Source organism: Triticum urartu, chromosome 5 (assembly GCF_003073215.2).
Source record: "Triticum urartu cultivar G1812 chromosome 5, Tu2.1, whole genome shotgun sequence".
Classification (NCBI taxonomy): domain Eukaryota; kingdom Viridiplantae; phylum Streptophyta; class Magnoliopsida; order Poales; family Poaceae; genus Triticum; species Triticum urartu.
Genome location: NC_053026.1, coordinates 278,978,488 through 278,986,926, shown reverse-complemented (window position 1 = coordinate 278,986,926; position 8,439 = coordinate 278,978,488).

Genomic DNA, 8,439 nt, shown 5'->3' with positions numbered 1-8,439 from the left:
TTTGCCTAAAAATAGTATTGATTCTTGGAATAAGTGCAAAGATGCTTTTATCTCTAAGTATTTTCCTCCTGCTAAGATCATCTCTCTGAGAAACGATATCATGAATTTTAAGCAACTTGATCATGAACATGTTGCACAAGCTTGGGAGAGAATAAAATTAATGATACGTAATTGCCCTACACATGGTTTGAATTTATGGATGATTATACAAAAAAATTATGCTGGATTGAATTTTGCTTCTAGAAATCTTTTAGATTCATCCGCGGGAGGCACTTTTATGGAAATCACTTTAGGAGAAGATACTAAACTCCTAGATAATATTATGGTTAATTATTCTCAGTAGCACACTGAAAGATCTACTAATAAGAAAGTGCATGCTATAGAAGAAATTAATGTTTTGAGTGGAAAGATGGATGAACTTATGAAATTATTTGCTAATAAAAGTGTTTCTTCTGATCCTAATGATATGCCTTTGTCTACTTTGATTGATAATAATAATGAATCTATGGATGTGAATTTTGTTGGTAGGAATAATTTTGGTAACAACGCGTATAGAGGAAACTTTAATCCTAAGCCGTATCCTAGTAATTCCTCTAATAATTATGGTAATTCCTACAACAATTCTTATGGAAATTATAATAAGATGCCCTCTTATTTTGAATCTAATATTAAAGAATTTATTACTTCGCAAAAGAGTTTCAATGCTTTGATTGAAGAAAAATTGCTTAAGATTGATGAGTTGGCTAGGAACGTTGATAGAATTTCTCTTGAAGTTGATTATTTGAAACTTAGATCTATTCCACCTAAGCATGATATCAATGAGTCTCTCAAAGCCATGAGAATTTCCATTGATGAGTGCAAAGAAAGAACCGCTAGGATGCGTGCTAAGAAAGATTGCTTTATAAAAGCATGTTCTTCTAGTTTTCATGATAATAAAGATGAAGATATAAAAGTTATTGATGTGTCTCCTATTAAATCTTTGTTTTGCAATATGAATCTTGATAATTATGGGGCTGAAGATGAGCTACTTTTACCTAGAAGGCGTTCCAAAAATTCAGAGTCTTTAGATATTGATGCTAAAATTGTTAAAAGTGGGATAGAAGAGGTTAAAACTTTAAATATCAATGAACCCACTATTTTGGATTTCAAGGATTTCAAGGATTTTAATTATGATAATTGCTCTTTGATAGATTGTATTTCCTTGTTGTAATCCGTGCTAAATTCTCCTCATGCTTATAGTCAAAATAAAGCTTTTACTAAACATATCATTGATGCTTTGATGCAATCTTATAAAGAAAAACTTGAGTTGGAAGTTTCTAGCATGTAGCGACCCGACCTCAAACGGTCAAGTCTCTATGCTTCAGTTTCATCCTTGGATCGGTAATGCTGACACACACAGTACTCAAGGATTTATAACAGAGTAGAAATCACACACTTATTACATCGAATGTCTCAAAAGAGAACTTATTACAATAAATATGGCTTAAGGCCATCTAATATGATAACAGCGGAAGGCTTGGAAGATAAGGTGAGTCCATCAACTCCAACGGCATAGCTGAGCTGCACGGCAACGGCCTAACGAACCTTACTCCTCGTCTGAAAAGTCCGCAACATAATACGTTGCAGCCCGAAAACGGGTCAGCACATGGAATATGCTGGCAAAGTAACACAGTAGAGCAGGAACAGAATAATACTATCACTACGTGCATATTTGGCTGGTGGAAAACTCTATGGTTATAGTTCTGCGAAAAGACAATTTTCCCTACAAAAAAGGAATAGATTTTATTTAACTATCATGGTAGTTGAAACATCATTGAGAAGGTTCCTCCAACTCAATCCCAATTAAAGTAATTAACAACCCAACAATATTATTTTAGAGTGATGAGATACTTAGGATACTCCAAGTACTAGATACTCAATATGTCCATAACCGGGGACACGACTAACCATGATTAGTTTATACACTCTGCAGAGGTTTGCGCACTTTTCCCCACAAGACTCGATCTCCTCCATTGGATTTCCAGCACTACAGGGTGTTTGAGAAACGGATGACCGAGACACAGTCTTTCAGAAGCATTAACTTCTTACTCCGGGCAGACCATACCAACCTACATCCCTCTACCTGCTGATCCACCTCTTCAGGAGCTTCACGCAACTTACTCAACTATGCTAGAGCCTATAATAGCTTGTGGCTGCACACGGAAGTTTCTAGCATGAAAATATCTCAGTTCCCTTTGAGCCTGGGTGGCGGACCATAGGATTATCACACGGGTACTCCGGGATATCCTAGGACAACACTGGGTTCTCCAGGTGCCCAACAAACAATCCACCCAGATGTGTATTCAAGTTGCCACCTTAAGTTGAACCATTAATTAACAATCTCACATCTGTCATGGATTTCACTCACCCAAACCACGTCTACGAGCATAGCATAGCAGTATAAGCAATTCGTAGAAGTAACTCCCAAGGGTTTGATAATAACAGGGCAACAAGTTCTACCTCATCAACTACTTCCCAACCCACATGTTAATCACATCCTAAGCATGCAATGTTTGAGGATTGGAACTAATGCATAAAAACTGGGTGATAAAGGGGTATGATCAAAGTGTTACTTGCCTTGCTGATGATCCGCAAAACCTAGGGAATCGTAGTAGCACGCTTCGCACTCCGGGTGTTCTATCACAAACAAACAATAGCATACATAAGCAAACAAGCAAAGAAACACGGGTAAATCTCAAACAAGAAGATCTAACCAGAAAGTTCAACTTAAGAACTCCGGTTTGCGAAAAGAATCAAATCGAACGGAGCAACGAAACTCAAACTGCGAAAAAACAAGATCCGTTTGCTAATCTGGACTAAGGTCAAATTTTACAGTAGCAAAAGCTTGTTCAAGATGGATAAACGGAAAGAGGGTTTCGAGACGAAGATCTAGGTGCTTGAATCGCCTGATTCCGACAAACGAGCGAAAAGATAAACTAAAACGAAAATTGGATCAGAAATCACGATTGAAAATAATCGCGGAAAATCCAAGAAAAAGAAAACTGACGAACAGGCTAATGAACGAGCGTTCGTTGTCTGCGGCTAAATAGTGAACTCCGTTCGTTAAAATGAACGTACGGACGAACGTCCGCAAAGTAACTAAACCGAAAAAACCGGCGAACCGATCTATAAAAAAAACTAGGGTTTGTAATCGTTTTTTTTAAAACGAACGACGCTATACCTCCGGCGAGGTCCGGCGCGGCGGGCGGCTCCGGCGAGCGGCGTGGCAGCGCGGGCAAGCGGCGGCGCGACAGCAGGGTGGCAGCGGCGTGACAGCGAGGTGGTGGGGCGGCGCGGCAGCGAGCGGCGGCGGCGGGGTTGGCGGCTTGCGGCGGCGGGATGGCTCGGGGCTCTAGGGGTGGGGTCGGGGGTGGCTTATAAGAGATGGGGGCGACTTGGAGGAGGGGGCAAGGCGCGGGGGAAACGGAGTCCCGGCCGGACTCCGGTTCACGGCGGCGCGGTCTCCCGCTCGGAGACGAAGGCGGGGAAGAGGGCCGGCTCGGCTGGGCTTCGGCCCAGTCGGGCGCTACGCGTTTTTTTAAATAATTCCACCGAAACTAAAAAAATCCTAGAAAATAAAATAAAAATCTAAAAATGCCAAAACAAACTTTCATCGTCTAAATAAAATATTTAGAACAAGATGAACATTTTCTTGGCCCTAAAATGCAACTTTGAAAAACGTGCAATTTTTCTAATTCAAATAAAATGGCAATAAACTCCACATAAAATCAAATATTTGATTTTAATATTTTCCCTCCAATATTTCATTTATTTTGGAGAAGTCATATTATCTCCTCTCATATATTTTAACATGAAATATATTCGGAGAGAAAAATAATTAAAACCAAAAATCCTCGTTTCGATATTTGGTAAAACCCAAATATGAAAATAGGGAAATCCCCTACTCTCTCCGAGGGTCCTTGAGTTGCTTAGGATTTCGATGATCACGCAATGAAATGCAGTAAAATATGATATGCATGGATGATCTATGTATAACATTCCAAATTGAAAATTTGGGATGTTACAAACCTACCGCCTTAAGATGAATCTCGCCCTCGAGATTCGGGTTGGCTAGAGAATAGGTGTGGGTGGTCTTTGCGAAGATCATCCTCTCGTTCCTAGGTGGCTTCATCCTCGGTATGGTGGCTCCACTAAACTTTGCAAAACTTAATAACCTTGCTGCGGGTGACTCGGCTGGCAAATTCGAGAATCCTGACTGGCTTCTCCTCATAGGTCAAATCACTGTCCAACTGAATCGCCTCCAAGGGTACTGTATCTCTTAACGGTATATCGGCCATCTCAGCATGACACTTCTTCAGCTGTGAAACATGAAATACATCATGAACTCCTGACAGTCCTTCAGGTAACTCCAACTTGTAGGCAACTCCTCCCATACGTTCCAAAATTCGATACGGTCCTACAAATCTCGGGGCTAACTTTCCCTTAACTCCAAAACGTTTCACTCCTCGCAGGGGTGACACTCGCAGATATGCTCTATCTCCAATTTCATAGGTTATTTCCTTGCGTTTCGAATCACCATAACTCTTCTGCCTGGACTGAGCTATCTTCAGTCTATCTCTGATACTTCCATTTTGCATCATGCTTTTATATCGATATTTGTTGCATTATGGGCTGTTATTTCACATTATGTCACAATACTTATGGCTGTTCTCTCTTATTTTACAAGGTTTACATAAGGGGGGAGAATGCCGGCAGCTGGAATTCTAGGCTGGAAAATGAGCAAATATTAGAGACCTATTCTGCACAACTCCCAAAGTCCTAAAACTCCACGGAACACCTTATAATAAATAATGAAAAATCCTCACCAAAGATGAAAACAGGGGGCCCACACCCTGCTCGCGCCCCCTACCTCGTGGGCCCCCTGGTGGCTCTCCGATGACCATCTTCTCCTATATGAAGTCTTTTGTCGAGAAAAAATAAGAAGCAACCTTTCGGGATGAAACTCCACCGCCACGAGGCGGAACCTTGGAGGATCCAATCTAGAGCTCCGACAGAGCTGTTCTGCCGGGGAAACTTCCCTCCCAGAGGGGCAAATCATCGCCATCGTCATCAACAACGCTCCTCTCATCAGGAGAGGGCAATCTCCATCAACATCTTCATCAGCACCATCTCATCTCAAAACCCTAGTTCATCTCTTGTATCCAATTCTTGTCTCCAAGTCTGGGATTGGTGCTAGTAGGTTGCTAGTAGTGTTAATTACTCCTTGTAGTTGATGCTAGTTGGTTTAATTGGTGCAAGATCATATGTTCAGATCCTATATGCATATCAATACCCCTCTGATTATGAACATGTTTATGCTTTGTGAGTAGTTATGTTTGTTCCTGAGGACAAGGGAGAAGTCTTGCTATTAGTAGTCATGTGAATTTGGTATTCGTTCGATATTTTGATGAGATGCATGTTGTCTAGCCTCCAGTGGTGTTATGTGAACACCGACTACATAACACTTCACCATTATTTGGGCCCAGAGGAAGGCGTTGGGAAGTAATAAGTGGATGATGGGTTGCTAGAGTGACAGAAGCTTAAACCCTAGTTTATGCGTTGCTTCGTAAGGGGCTGATTTGGATCCATATGTTTCATGCTATGGTTAGGTTTACCTTAATACTTTTGTTGTAGTTGCGGATGCTTGCAATAGAGGTTAATCATAAGTGGGATGCTTGTTCAAGTAAGAACAACACCCAAGCACCGGTCCACCCACATGTCAAATTATCAAAGTACCGAACGCGAATCATATGAACGTGATGAAAACTAGCTTGACGATATTCCCATGTGTCCTCGGGAGCGCTTTTCCTTATATAAGAATTTTTCCAGGCTTGTCCTTTGCTACAAAAAGGATTGGGCCACCTTGCTGCACTTTATTTACTTTTGTTACTTGTTGCTCGTTACAAATTATCTTATCACAAAACTATCTGTTACCCTTATTTCAGTACTTGCAGAGAATACCTTGCTGAAAACCGTTTATCATTTCCTTCTGCTCCTCGTTGGGTTCGACACTCTTACTTATCGAAAGGACTACGATAGATCCCCTATACTTGTGGGTCATCAAGACTCTTTTTTGGCGCCGTTGCCGGGGAGTGAAGCGCCTTTGATAGGTGGAATTTGGTGAGGAAAAAATTATATAGTGTGCTGAAATTTACTGTCACTTGTTATTATGGAAAGTAATCCTTTGAGGGGCTTGTTCTAGGTATCTTCACCCCGACCAGTAGCAAAGAGTTGCTCCTCAACCTACTGAAAATGAAAATGAAAATGAAAATACTTGCTTTGAAGTTCCTTCGGGTATAATAGAAAAACACTGCTAGCTAATCCTTTTTTAGGAGATGGAACAAAACATCCTGATGAACATCTAATATATGTGGATGAAGTTTGTGGATTATTTAAGCTTGCAGGTGTATCCGGAGATGTTGTTAAGAAGAAGGTCTTCCCCTTATCTTTGAGGGGAGGTGCATCAACATGGTATAGGCTATGTGATGATATGAGGTCCTGGAATTACAAACGATTGAAATTGGAATTTCATCAGAAGTTTTATCCTATGCATCTTATTCATCGTGATCGCAATTATATATATAATTTTTGGCCTCGGGAAGGAGAAAGCATCGCTCAAGCTTGGGGGAGGCTTAAATCAATGTTATATCCATGCCCCAATCATGAGCTCTCAAGAGAAATGATTATTCAAAAATTTTATGCTCGGCTTTCTGAAAATAATCGCACCATGCTTGATACTTCTTGTGCTGGCTCTTTTATGATGAAGACTATTGGATTTAGATGGGATTTATTGGATAGAATTAAACGCAACTCTGAAAATTGGGACCTCGACAATGGTAAGGAGTCAGGTATGACACCTAAGTTTGATTGTGTTAAATCTTTTATGGATACCGATATTTTCCGTAAGTTTAGCACTAAATATGGACTTGATTCTGAGATAGTAGCTTCTTTCTGTGAATCTTTTGCTACTTATGTTGATCTCCCTAAGGAGAAGTGGTTTAAATATCATCCTCCCATAGAAGTAAAAGTAGTTGCACCTATTAAAGTTGAAGAAAAGACTATTACTTATAATGATCCTATTGTTCCTACTTCTTATGTTGAGAAACCACCTTTCCCTGTTAGGATAAAGGATCATGCTAAAGCTTCAACTGTGGTTCGTAAAAGCAATATTAAAACATATACACCCCCTGAGAAAGTTAAAGTAGAACCTAATATTGCTATTGTTAAAGATCTCTCGTCTGATAATATTGATGGGCATGTTATTCAGTTTTGCGGTGAAAATGCTAGAATTGCTAAACATTGTGCTAAAGATAAACATAGACCTGTGGTAGGCGTGCCTGTTATTTCTGTTAAAATAGGAGATCATTGTTATCATGGCTTGTGTGATATGGGTGCTAGTGCTAGTGCAATACCTATTGACTTATACAAAGAAATTATGCATGACATTGCACCTGTTGAGTTAGAAGAAATTGATGTTACTATTAAACTTGCTAATAGAGATACTATTTCACCAATGGTAATTGTTAGAGATGTTGAAGTCTTGTGTGGGAAAACTAAATATCCTGCTGATTTTCTTGTTCTTGGTTCCCCACAAGATAGCTTTTGTCCCATTTGTATTTGGTAGACCCTTCTGAAATACTGTTAATGCTAGGATAGACTGCGAAAAGAATGTTGTTACTGTCGGCTTAGATGATATGACTCATGAATTTAATTTCTCTAAATTTAGTAAACAACACCGTGAAGAAGAATTGCCTAGTAAGGATGAAATTATTGGTCTTGCTTCTATTGCCGTACCTCCTAGTGATCCTTTAGAACAATATTTGCTAGACCATGAGAATGATATGTTTATGAATGAAAGAAGGGAAATAGATGAAGTATTCTTTAAACAGGAACCTATGCTGAAACATAATTTGCCCATTGAAATCCTAGGGGATCCCCCTCCACCTAAGGGTGATCCCGTGTTTGAGCTTAAACCGTTGCCTGATAATCTTAAATATGCTTATCTTGATGAAAAGAAGATATATCCCGTTATTATTAGTGCTAACCTTTCAGAGCATGAAGAAGAAAGATTATTGAAAACTCTGAAGAAGCACCGTGCTGCTATTGGATATACTCTTGATGATCTTAAGGGCATTAGTACCACTCTATGTCAACACAAAATAAATTTGGAAGCAGATGCCAAACCAGTTCATGATCCTCAACGACGTCTGAACCCTAAAATGAAAGAAGTGATAAGAAAAGAAATACTAAAGCTTCTAGAGGCAGGTATAATTTATCCCATTGCTGATAGTTAGTGGGTAAGTCCTGTTCATTGTGTCCCTTAGAAGGGAGGTATTACTGTTGTTCCTAATGATAAAGATGAATTGATTCCACAAAGAATTATTATAGGTTATAGGATGG